The following is a 13,768-nucleotide window of genomic DNA, read 5'->3' on the forward strand; positions in this document are numbered from 1 at the left end:
TTTTTATATATTCTAAAAACGTCTTCCATAAAGTTTCAGGACTTTTGGAGCTACGCAGAATAGGTCTCTAATATTTTCTCCTTTTCCAACCTAGAATCCCAGCTGGCGGCATTCTCCCTCTTCATGTAAACCTTGTAAAATAAGAGAGAATAGGCATAAGTATTGTGACATAATGTGTAATAACAGCCCATAATGCAATAAATATCGATATAAAAGCATGAAGCAAAATGGACGTAGCAAGATATTGTGTTGTTCTGGTCTGATCATTGGCAAATTGGAAACAGTGATGTCCCTCTTCATTTTCCTAGGCTCTATTCCTTCTGTCTCCACAAAAATCTCTCGCTGAGGGAAGTCTTTCAGACCAGTAGTTTCCAAGACCTATTTTACTTGCCTCTTTCTGAACAAGCCTTTCAGGATCTACACCAGCTCTCGTCCTTAATGGGGTCTTTCCATATAGACAGTGCCTACCATGACTCTTGGCGGTGGAGGCATGGCAAGAAGTCTGAATATACTGCCAAAAAGTTTTATGACTATGTCTATCAGCCAATGGTAGCAAACGCCATCCTAGGGTGCATTTGGAAAAGTTGTTGTACCATGTCAATCAAGATGTTTGCTTGGCTTGTTATAATGGACAGGGTTAACACTAAGGACATGATCCAGAGGAGACACTGGAAGATTAATGATGGGCTTGAATGTGTACTTTGTCCAACTGGGACACTAGAGGACCGAAACCACCTCTTTTTCTAGTGCAATTTCAGTGTTCGGGTGTGGATTTATCTGCAAATTATATGGAAAGACAGTGATGACATGGTGGAGATTGCATGCCATGCTAGAAAGGATTTCAACAAACCTTTCTTCGAGGAGGTGGTATTTACAGCCTGGTGGAATATTTGGAAGGTCAGGAATGACAGAGCTTTCAGGAACATCAAACCCTCCTTCAGGGCATGGAGAAATGGCTTCATTCATGACCTCACACTGCTCTCTCATAGAATCAGAAGGAAGTATAAGGATGCCTTACTTAAGTGGATTGATTTCCTACCTCCTTGAGGAGAGTTGGTTATGTAACATTGTAATTAATAGGTAGAGTACTTCTCTCCCTTGTATAGCCTTCTTTAGGTTCCTATTTTTCTTTTTTTTCCTTCCTCATCTTGAGGAAGCATTATTTTGTTCCTGTTTTTTTATTTAATAAAATGGTGTGGGGTGTAAGCCCTGCAGTCTTCAAGGTTCAAAAAAATGAATCATATCCAACTGACCATGGCATAATGACGAGCATGAATATTACAAGTGCAACGCTACTCATAGCATAACATGATCATTATCATCAGCAATAAGTACCATACAAGAACACATCAATAACATAACCCAGTAAACACTTAACCAACTAACAGCAAGGAACAAAACATATTAACGGTATTCGATAACTGACGCTAGTCATGCACCGAAGAACATGAACAACCCAACATGTATTACTACCAAGCATGGCCAAAATGAAAGTAATACTAGCAGGTAGAACGTGATAACATAGTGCAAGAAACGAAGCATGACGGTAATCACCGATCCACAAGCATAGTCGAAATAACGACAGTAGTAGCAAAACAAACATACAGTTATTCAAGATTCAAGTTGAAAATAAACGGTACTGCATGGCTATCATGCAACTGGTGGTTGTGGCTTGCCTGGGAATGAAGAATGCACCGGGGAGAAGTGCGGAACGATCGTGGAACAAATCGCCGGAAAAGTTCTCTCTCAGAGGGGGCTGATTAAGCGCAAGGGCAAAATGGTCATTTTTAGAATGTTACAACATAATTAAAATGGTTCTAACAGAACGGGCTCGACGAGACGAAGACGTGAGCTTTGGAATCACCTCATTCGGAGTTCGGAGCAAAAAGATATAGCCCGACGAAGTCGAGGGACCAATCTATAAAAATAATCTCTACAAATAGACCCCTGGATGGAAAAACAGAAAGTGCAATACTTAAAATACGTTTACTTAGAGAGAAAACGTACTTTCGTCCAAAGAAGGAAGGAAAGGTGCTTTCTAACCAGGAAAACGTATACAGGAGAACACGTTTCCACTTATCCCAGTCAGCAGTGGCAGGGCCGGCGTTGTGCGGCTGGCGGGCGAGACCCATAGGGCGGTGGGACCCGAAACTTATCCACGCTGGCAACGGGGTCAATGCCCGTGTCACTGCCAGTGGATCCCATTGGATCTCTCTCTCCTCCTCGCTCCTTCCGTTCTTCCTCCCGATGCCGGCTCTAGAACAGAGGAGGGCGAGGCTACACGACGCCGGCGCCGGCCCGGCTAACTCCGGCCGCCTCCAGCGCAGGCGCAGGTACCGGCATGCTCGGCAAGGAGCGTCGCACCCACCTGACGCAGCAGCAGTACCGGGAAGGGGCGGGGCGACGAGGCCCTTGCGGTGATAGAGAAATGGGGAGGCGGTGGCCGGACTAGGGGACGACGGCCACAGGGGCTCCGTCGACAAGGCGAGGGGGTGGGGAGGAGCGCTGGGGTTTGGGTGGTCCCTGGTGAGGTCGGGAGGGAGGGGGGCTCGGTTGGCACGATTTCGAGAGGAGACCCGAGGCGGCCATGGCGGCCATCTGAGACGAGGAGTAGCTCTCGAGCTCGAATGAGAGGCTGGGGAGGGGTAGTGGAGTCTGGTGAGGGCGATGGTGAGCTCGAGGGGTCTCGGGGCTGGCTATATATAGTCAGGGTGAGGGTACGGCCTCGGGTGCCGCCGCTCGCGTCCGTCCGAAGCTCTGGCGAGGCTCAGCGGTCATGGGAAGGCGCGGGAAGGCGACGAGGGAGGTGCCGACAAGATACAGAGGTGCACAGGGACAAGCAGAGCTCGGGGACAAGAGGAGGAAGAAGCCATGGCGTGAACAGAGATAGTCCGCTACATATTTCTCATGGGCGCACGGCGACGAGCGCTGACGGAGGGGCTTACGGAGGGGGAGATGGCTCCAGGAGGACGGCGACGATGCAGTAAAACTGTTAGACATGCTCATGAGCGCGAAGACGACGAGAGGAGGAGGGGCCGTAGCTAGAAGACGCCCTGGACGCAGCCAACGCCAGCAGAGCGTGCGCATTGCATGCCAAAGCTCGTCATCACCGCGTGCACTGGTGCACACAGTGCCACACGGCCAGCCAAACGATGTCTGGGGGTTTATCCTTCCTGGGGAGGTTGTAAATGTGGTGGTAGTTCAATAAAAAGCTCTCTGGTTAAATGGTAATCTACCTCTGAAGTTTACTGCAGTAAACTTGAACATGCACTGGTGATTTACAGGGACTTGGTTGGGTCCAAAAAGTTTGTCTGGGGTGATCATATTAGGAAGGACTATAATCCTGGTAAGTTTGAGAAGAATTAGACCAAGGATTGATACACTTGCTATGCAACTGATCCAAATGGTCCAGAAACTAGATCAAGATGGTTCACTCACATGGAGAAGCCACTTGAGCTGAAATTTGGCAAGGCTTAGGGATTTGGACATAGTAAGATGCTGTAAAAATTTCATACCAATTGGATTCACCAAAATGGTACTTCCTTCATAGCTATTCTCTTTGTCCAAAAACTTGCAAAAATTCCAGAGGAATATTTGCTCGATGAATTGGTCCCAAATTTGGTGGAGAGAGGTTTTATGGTCATGAGAATGCTTTGGCAAATTTTCAGGCAAAATGAAGCAATATAAAATGTACTTTTTCACAATCTGAAAATATTGCCAGAATCAAAGATTTGGTCCTGTGCTCACATAATGATTGGATAAGGCTGAATATTGGAGGAGGGCAATGATATGAGCACATTAAGGAGTTTGCAATATTTCAACTCATTTGGATAACCCTAGCTAGCACTTCCTTCACAAAGGCTTCCCTCAGACAGGAACTTTGAAAAATCACTGAGAAAGTTTGGCTAGGCAAATAAAGTTGAATTTTTGCACAGGGCAATTATTTGGACAAGAAAAGATGTCCAAAAAGTTTGGGGTCAAATGGGCAAAGATAAGTAGCACTTGCTTCACAATGTGCCATTTAGGGTAGAATAGAAAATGAATTTATTGAGCATGCTAAGAAACATGGCCAATGAAATATTTTGTCATATTTGAGGAAGATATGACCCAAAAAAATTATGAGAATTATTTGGGTACTTTTGGATGGACAGAAATATAGGTTGCTTCACAACCAAGGGCGGATAAGGTTATTCCTTTAATAGAAAAGGAATTTTCCTGAGAAAAAGAAATTAGGGTTTGGTCATGGAGTTAAGTGGCATGATCTTGGCAAGGTTTTGAGAATGATGAGCAACTTGGGAGGGGGAAAGAGGAGGATTTCCCAGGTGGCAAGGCCAGAGAACCACTCCAAAAAGAAAAACAGAGCAAAAACCAAATAAATCAAAAGAAAAAGGAAAGGGCCAAAATCCAAGCTGTTACAACTCTTACCCCCTTAACGAAATCTCGTCCTCGAGATTTGGTTGCTCAGGGAACAAGTATGACTTGAGGACACCGTTTCCCACTCGGGTATCCTTTTTCCTTTATTTATTGTTTCCCCAAGAATTTTAGATGATCAACTTACCTTGCTCTGGGGTGGTTTGCTTCACCTTTCTCCGGATTCTGACAGGTCTTAGCTCATATACCAATTCCTTTTTACTGACGTTGATTCTCCATACTTGTGGTAATATCCAATGGATCTGAGCATAAATTTTCTTTTGGTCCTGAAAACCTTTTACTTCTGTCATGGGGTTTCTTCAAATAAATACAAGCCTTCTGGTTTCAGTAAATGCTGAGAATTAATCATGGACATCTTTTGACAGGATCTGACTGCTCATAGGTGGTACTGATTTATTTTGAAATACCCCTTTGGCTCGAGCATGAGATAGGTACCAAGGATTCGACTGCCTTTTTTGTAAGCAATATAATGATGTATGGAGTTATAGTTGTGCCATACCTCAAATATTTACATCTTGAAACTGGCCCGGCAGGGGGGCTGACGGACAAATGCGTTTCCTGACAGACTGACCATGTACTTAATTTCTTCGGTGAGTATACCTGGTCTGAGATGATTGTTCGGCATTTGACTTTATCATTTTGTCGGTATGCCCATTTGGATTTTCCACACTAACCATTCCAAGCGGGTCAGGGGATATGAAATCCTTGTAAAACAGAGTAGGCCGCAGAGGGTATGCCTTTGTGGATCCATATGGAATTACGGCCTCCAACTGATTTGGGGTATCCGGACCCTGATGGGCGTGCAAAAATCATCATACCTTTGCTGTCAGTCTCATCCTTTAACGGTCATGATTTTCTTTGTGAGGATACCTTACTGGAATACCTTTGCCACACCTGTCCTTGATTCTTCGTATGACTAGGGACGTGATTAGTGCAATATTTTTGACATTATTCCCTTGTGCCTGTTTTCTGACCTAGGTCTGCACATATATGACATATAATCGGGGCTTGTAGCGGTACAGAGCTCATTGTTGAGGCCAATCATACAAGAAGGTGACAAGGTTTTAGGACATCTCCTTGTCAGTTGCGGGAATAATGACCTTGATGACCATTTTCAAGGTTGTTGATTCGGTGATGTCATCCCCGGATCTTGTCAATTCTTGTAATTCATGGGATGTATCTCTGCTTATTTTCCTTTCTCTGAGTCATGAGGTTGTGGGATCCTCACTTTCCTTAGGTATATCTGTTGGATCCTTGCCGCAATCTCGTACATGCTCACCATATATAAGAATCATATGCAACCAAACACTGGCTTTTTGAAGAAGACACATGCCCTGACGGATTTGTGCTTCCGACAAAATGTTGCGAGTCTGATTCTTGAGCGGTACTGCCATTCATTGGCAACTTATCATATAACCTCTGAGGACGGTGTATTAGTCTGATACTGACGCAGACTGAATGGTTTACGAGAGAAGCCATGCGAGTACCTTGCTGAGGAAGACTTGTTATCTTCTGCTCAAATCTTTTGTCTGGGTATCGTGTAGAAGAAGGCTCTATAGCTTACACACGAAGCTTGGTATAATTATTGTGTTGGAGAAGCCTGAGTTCCGTACTTGAGAAGCTTCTCCTCGGGTTTGCTTGTTGAGAAAAATTCATTTTCGTCTGTCGGAAGTTTTATCGAGGTATCTTGCTGAGAAAGATTGGGTATCTTGGACCGGAAATTGTTCACATATCATGCTGAGGAAATTTGAGGAGCCTTTCATCATAAATTTCTTCTGGTAACGTGTGGAAGAAGACTGAATTTCTTACATCCCAAGATTCATACTAATATTCAGACTGAAATCTACACACACGCCCATAATATTCTAGGGCTAATTATTTGCATGAGAAAATTTGTTTGACTGTCTGCCTTGAGCATATCACATTCTGACTTTATTTCGGATGATAACATATTTCAAGCATCATGCATTGCTGAGCCAAAATTTTGTATATGATCCTTACCTTTGACTTGAAATATACCGTTGATCTTGTACCTGACTTGCCTTGCTGCTGACTTGATCATTACTGATGTGTGGATTTTTGTACTGATGTCAACTTGAGTTAGCAGTACTGTTGTGAGGAGTACACACTAATTGATTATCAGCCTCAAAATCAGATATTCCCCATTTAACTGCAGTCGGCTGAGAATTCCATCATGTTTATTTCCAAATATTTGAAATCCTTGTTGGTTCTTTGGGTCCGGTGTTGGTTGATGAGCAACTCTTTATAGGGGGGAAATAATGTAACATCGGGGCCCAAAAAGAAAGAAGCAAAAGAAAACTCAACTAAACAAAAGCACAAATCAACAATCAATTCACACACAATCAATGTCACATAGTACTGCTAGTCACACAATATGTATGCCTACTTAAGCACACCAATCTCGCAGAATCTCCGGTTCGACGATCTAGCATGATGTGACGATGTGCACGAGGACGAATAAATGTGTGGAAGAGTTGGTGTAAACAGCGCTACACCAAGTGCTAGCTTAGCCAAGTAGCAACCTGGACTAGCCCGGAGGCGAAGACGCACTCGGTAATCATGTAGTGGGGCACGAAGGTTGCAACCACATTATTATCAAGTGGATGGAAAAAGATCCGTACTCGTCCAAGAAATAGGATAGCGGGGGGGAAACTGAGGCTGCTGACATTGCCCTTTCTTGATAACTATGATCATTAAGGGTTGCCAACATGACAAAATGAAGAGCAATTCGGGATAGAAGCATGTCCATCACCGAAACAATGGGCGAGGCTGAAAGGAGGACATCGGCGTGATACCTGAGCACCATTTCTGCAAACAGTGTCGGGATCACTTGGCATCACTCTGCTGGGACAGAAATGACACCAAACACCGAAGAACGAGCAAGAAAAGAAAACTGGAGAAATGCAACGGCTGAGCTGTAGTGGATCCGAACCGATGCCAGCTACACTCACCAGATAAACCGTGAGCAACAACTACTAAGGCTATATGCATGCTATGCAACAATCAAATGCAGCAACCAAATGCAATAAACAAGTCAGATTTTAAACTACTGATTTCTACCGGCTTCTACTGCTCGCGCTGACTAGGGCGTCCTACAGCCAGACCTGCTCTGATACCAAGCCTATGGCACCCCGGCTCAGAGAAACTGGAACACCCCGTATTCCAGCCCAGAGATCGATGAGAAGTCTTCTAGAATACGGTACTGCTTAGCATAGAACAAATCAACTCTTTATTACAAGCTATAATGATACAAGGGGATTACATCGGCACGACGACACTATGCCTGCCATGGTTGCTCTATGCAAGCAATAGAACAACACGATGCAGCGGAACAACGACGACGGTGGTGAGCTCCACTCCATAGGGACTCTGGCTGGAACTCTTATCCTAGTTCGCAAACAAGGCATCCACGGCAAACAAGCAATCAACTCCGACATGACCTGCAAACTGGCATGACACGCCAGGTCAGTACATTGAATGTAATTGCAAGCTCACAATAACCATAAGCATTCAAGACAAACAACAGCATGGCAATTATAGGTTAAGCAAGAATTATCATGAGATCATCAGGATAACATGGCATGAACAACATGAACATGATACATCTAGAACAATATGAACAAGGCATGAACATATAAATCTGACGATACTGGCATGCAACATGATGACACCATATGCACCACTTATTCTGCTCGGGTTACCTCATAACCATCACATGCATCACTTACCAGCCTCGGACATCACACGATCATCTCAGGATCAAATCAATCTTGGTATAAACAATACCGTAGTAATCATTAAATGACCACAAGGAGCTCGATCTTTACCCACGATTCTCGCACAACATCATGAATATCCAACAACTCGGTATCCTCGATACCACGGTGATCATTCACGGATCACAAATGGAACCACTCTGGGCTCAACTTGTTACCTCGTAACAAAACGGTGATCGTACACTGATCACATAACCAACTTATCTCATCATCGAACCGGGGTTGTTATTAAGCAAATTATTATTATTACTGTTGACCCATAGTGTGACCGACACGAACTAGGCCCTTATTCGCGGGGCACGTCTATCGATAGATTTAATACACACTCTGCAGAGGTTAGCACACTGTACCCACACCACGGAACCCATGGCCTCACACTCCCATTCGGGTGGACCAATGGCGTTCCGACAAAACCATCCTACTGCCATGACACTCTCCCGGCCACTCCGACCAACTCCCCTTTTGGGCTAAGTCATGGGTGGCCCCGTGCCTACCAAAGACACCAACGGCCACCATCGTGGCAAAACATAAACGGTCCCAAACGCGGACAAGGATCCATACAACAATGATGAGCACACAAGGCTTATGCCCGCCTACCTGATCAGGGTAGCGCGCGCCCATAACCTTCCCTCGTTGGAGGCACCGGCGAGAGGCATGACAATAGACCCAGTTAGGACCTTCCCGTTAGGTAAGCGTGGTTGCACTGGTCAGCTCGATATGGTGGCACCATGACTCAGCCAACGTTGTTCAAGTTCAATTTAATCCGTTTAACTTGAATGCAAATATGCTGAGCCATGATAAGATAACATGATGCAATTACAATGCATGAGCATGATATCAACACAACTATCATCCATATCCACAATGAATCATATCCAACTGAGCATGGCATAATGATGAGCATGAATATTACAAGTGCAATGCTACTCATAGCATAACATGATCATTATCATCAGCAATAAGTACCATACAAGAACACATCAATAACATAACCCTGTGAACACTTAACCAGCTAACAGCAAGGAATAAAACATATTAACGGTATTCGATAACTGACGCTAGTCATGCACCGAAGAACATGACCAACCCAGCATGTATTACTACCAAGCATGGCCAATATGAAAGTAATACTAGCAGGTAGAACGTGATAACATAGTGCAAGAAACGAAGCATGACGGTAATCACCGATCCACAAGCATAGCCGAAATAACGACAGCAGTAGCAAAACAAACATACAGTTATTAAAGATTCAAGTTGAAAACCAATTCTACTACGTGGCTATCATGCAAATGGTGGTTGTGGCTTGCCTGGGAATGAAGAATGCACCGGGGAGAAGTGCGGAACGATCGTGGAACAAATCGCCGGAAAAGTTCTCTCTCAAAGGGGGCTGATTAAGCGCAAGGGCAAAATGGTCATTTTCAGAATGTTACAACATAATGAAAATGGTTCCAACAGAACGGGCTCAACGAGACGAAGACGTGAGCTTTGGAATCACCTCATTTGGAGTTCGAAGCAAAAAGATATAGCCCGACGAAGTCCAGGGACCAATCTATAAAAAGAATCTCTACAAACAGGCCCCTGGCTGGAAAAACAGAAAGCGCAATACTTAAAATACGTTTACTTAGAGAGAAAACGTACTTTCGGCTAAAGAAGGAAGGAAAGGCGCTTTCTAACCTGGAAAACGTATACAGGAGAATACGTTTCCACTTATCCCAGTCAGCAGCGGCGGGGCCGGCCTTGTGCGACTGACGGGCGGGACCCATAGGGCGGTGGGACCCGCCACTTATCCACGCTGGCAACGGGGTCAACGCCCGTGTCACTGCCAGCGGGGCCCACCGGATCTCTCCCTCCTTCTCGCTCCTTCCCTTCTTCCTCCCGACATCGGCTCCAAAACAAAGGAGGGAGAGGCTGCGCGACGCCGGCGCCGGCCTGGCCGCCTCCGGCGCGGGCGCGGGTACCGGCGTGCTCGGCAAGGAGCATCGCGCCCACCTGACACAGCAGCAGCACCGGGGAGGGGCGGGGCGACGAGACCCTTGCAATGACAGAGAAACGGGTAGGCGGTGGCTGGACTAGGGGACGATGGCCATAGGGGCTCCGTCGACAAGGCGAGGGGGTGGGGAGGAGCGTTGGGGTCCGGGTGGTCCACTAGTGAGGTCAGGAGGGGGGAGGGCTCGGTTGGCACGATTTCGAGAGGAGACCCGAGGCGGCCATGGCGGCCATCTGAGACGAGGAGTAGCTCTCGAGCTCGAATGAGAGGCTGGGAAGGGATAGTGGAGTGTGGTGAGGGCGATGGTGAGCTTGAGGGGTCTCGGAGCTGGCTATATATAGCCGGGGCGAGGGCACGGCCTCGGGTGCCGCCGTTCGCGTCTGGCCGAAGCTTTGGCGAGGCTCAGCGATCACGGGGAGGCGCAGGAAGGCGACGAGGGAGGTGCGGACGAGCTACAAAGGTGCACAGGGACGAGAAGAGCTCGGGGACAAGAGGAGGAAGAATCCATGGCGTGAACAGAGACGGTCGGCTATAGATTTCTCGTGGGCGCGCGGCGCCGAGCGTTGACGGAGGGGCTTACGGAGGGGGAGATGGCTCCAGGAGGACGGCGACAATGCGGTAAAACTGTTAGACATGCTCATGAGCGCGAAGACGATGAGAGGGAGAGGGGCCAGAGCTAGAAGGCGCCCTAGACGCGGCCAACGCCAGCAGAGCGCGCACATTGCATGCCAAAGCTCGTCATCACCGCGTGCACTGGTGCACATAGTGCCACACGGCCAGCCAAACGATGTCTGGGGGTTTGTCCTTCCTGGGGAGGTTGTAACTGCGGTGGTAGTTCGATAAAAAGCTCTGTGGTTAAATGGTAATCTACCTCTGAAGTTTACTGCAGTAAACTTGAACTTGCACTGGTGATTTACAGGGACTTGGTTGGGTCCAAAAAGTTTGCCTGGGGTGATCAGATTAGGAATGACTATAATCCTGGTAAGTTTGAGAAGAATTAGACCAAGGATTAATACACTTGCTATGCAACTGATCCAAATGGTCCAGAAACTAGATCAAGATGGTTCACTCACATGGAGAATCCACTTGAGCTGAAATTTGGCAAGGCTTAGGGATTTGGACATAGTAAGATGCTGTAAAAATTTCATACCAATTGGATTCACCAAAATGGTACTTCCTTCATAGCTATTCTCTTTGTCCAGAAACTTGCAAAAATTCCAAAGGAATATTTGCTCGATGAATTGGTCCCAAATTTGGTGGAGAGAGGTTTTATGGTCATGAGAATGCTCTGGCAAATTTTCAAGCAAAATTAAGCAATATAAAATGTACTTTTTCACAATCTGAAAATATTGCCAGAATCAAAGATTTGGTCATGTGCTCACATAGATGATTGGATAAGGCTGAAAATTGGAGGAGGGCAATGATATGAGCACATTAAGGAGTTTGCAATTTTTCAACTCATTTGTATAACCCTAGCTAGCACTTCCTTCACAAAGGCTTCCCTCAGACAGGAACTTTGAAAAATCACTGAGAAAGTTTGGCTAGGCAAATAAAGTTGAATTTTTGCACAGGGAAATTATTTGGACAGGAAAATATGTCCAAAAAGTTTGGGGTCAAATGGGCAAAGATAAATAGCACTTGCTTCACAATGTGCCATTTAGGACAGAATAGGAAATGAATTTATTGAGCATGCTAAGAAACATGGCCAATGAAATATTTTGTCATATTTGAGGAAGATATGACCCAAAAAAATTATGAGAAGTATTTGGGAATTTTTGGATGGACGGAAATATAGGTTGCTTCACAACCAAGGGCAGATAGGGTTATTCCTTTAATAGAAAAAGGAATTTTCCTGAGAAAAAGAAATTAGGGTTTGGTCATGCAGTTAAGTGGCATGATCTTGGCAAGGTTTTAAGAATGAGGAGCCACTTGGGAGGGGGAAAGAGGAGGATTTCCCAGGTGGCAAGGCCAGAGAACCACTCCAAAAAGAAAAACAGAGCAAAACCAAATAAATCAAAAGAAAAAGAAAAGGGCCAAAATCCAGGCTGTTACATCTGCGTGTGCAAAACTAGCTTGCACCCGTTGTATGTGAACGTAGAGCTTATCACACCCGATCAACACGTGGTGTCTCGGCATGATGAACTGTAGCAACGGTGCATACTCAGGGAGAACACGTATACCTTGAAATTTAGTGAGAGATCATCTTACAATGCTACCGTTGAACTAAGCAAAATAAGATGCATAAAGGATAAACATCACATGCAATCAATATAAGTGATATGATATGGCCATCATCATCTTGTGCATTTGATCTCCATATCCAAAGCACCGTCATGATCACCATCATCACCGGCTTGACACCTTGATCTCCATCGAAGCATCGTTGTCGTCTCGCCAACTATTGCTTCTACGACTATCGCTACCGCTTAGTGATAAAGTAAAGCAATTACGTGGCGATTGCATTTCATACAATAAAGCGACATCCATATGGCTCCTGCCAGTTGCTGATAACTGTGTTACAAAACATGATCATCTCATACAATAAAATTTAGCATCATGTCTTGACCATATCACATCACAACATGCCCTGAAAAAACAAGTTAGACATCCTCTACTTTGTTGTTGCAAGTTTTACGTGGCTGCTATGGGCTGAGCAAGAACCATTCTTACCTACGCATGAAAAACCACAAGCGGTATAGTGATTGCTTTTTGATCTTCGGAAAGAACCATGTTCATTCAATCCGATTCAACTAAAGTTGGAGAAACTGACATCCACCAGCCACCTGTGTGCGAAGAACATCGGTAGAACGAGTCTCGCGTAAGCGTACGCGTAATGTCGGCCTAGGCCGCTTCATCCAACAATATCGTTGAATCAAGAATCAACTAGTGACGGCAAGCAATATGTATATACCCACGCCCACAACTCCTTTGTGTTCTACTCATGCATATAACATCTACGCATAGACCTGGCTCGGATGCGACTGTTGGGGAACGCAATAATTTCAAAAAAAATCCTACGCACACGCAAGATCTATCATGGTGATGCATAGCAACAAGAAGGGAAGAGTGTTGTCCACGTAACCTCGTAGACCGTAAGTGGAAGCATTATGACAACGCGGTTGATGTAGTCATATGTCTTCACGATCCGACTGATCCTAGTACCGAAAGTACGGCACCTCCACGATCTGCACACGTTCAGCTCGGTGACGTTCCACGAACTCTCGATCCAGCTGAGTGTCGAGGGAGAGCTTTGTTAGCACGACGGCGTGATGACGGTGATGATGAAGATACCGGCGTAGGGCTTCGCCTAAGCACTACGACGATATGACCGAGGTGGGTTATGGTGGAGGGGGGCACCGCACACGGCTAAGGGATCAATGATCAACTTGTGTGTCCTAGGGTGCCCCCCTGCCCCCGTATATAAAGGAGCAAGGGGGGCGGCCGGCCCTTGGGGTGCGCCAAGGAGGGGAGGAGTCCTCCTCCTAGTAGGAGTAGGACTCCCCCTTTCCTAGTCCAACTAGGAGGAGGAAGGGGGAGGAAGGAGAGGGAGGGA

The sequence above is a fragment of the Triticum aestivum genome, chromosome 7A (genome assembly GCF_018294505.1).
Source record: "Triticum aestivum cultivar Chinese Spring chromosome 7A, IWGSC CS RefSeq v2.1, whole genome shotgun sequence".
Lineage (NCBI taxonomy): Eukaryota > Viridiplantae > Streptophyta > Magnoliopsida > Poales > Poaceae > Triticum > Triticum aestivum.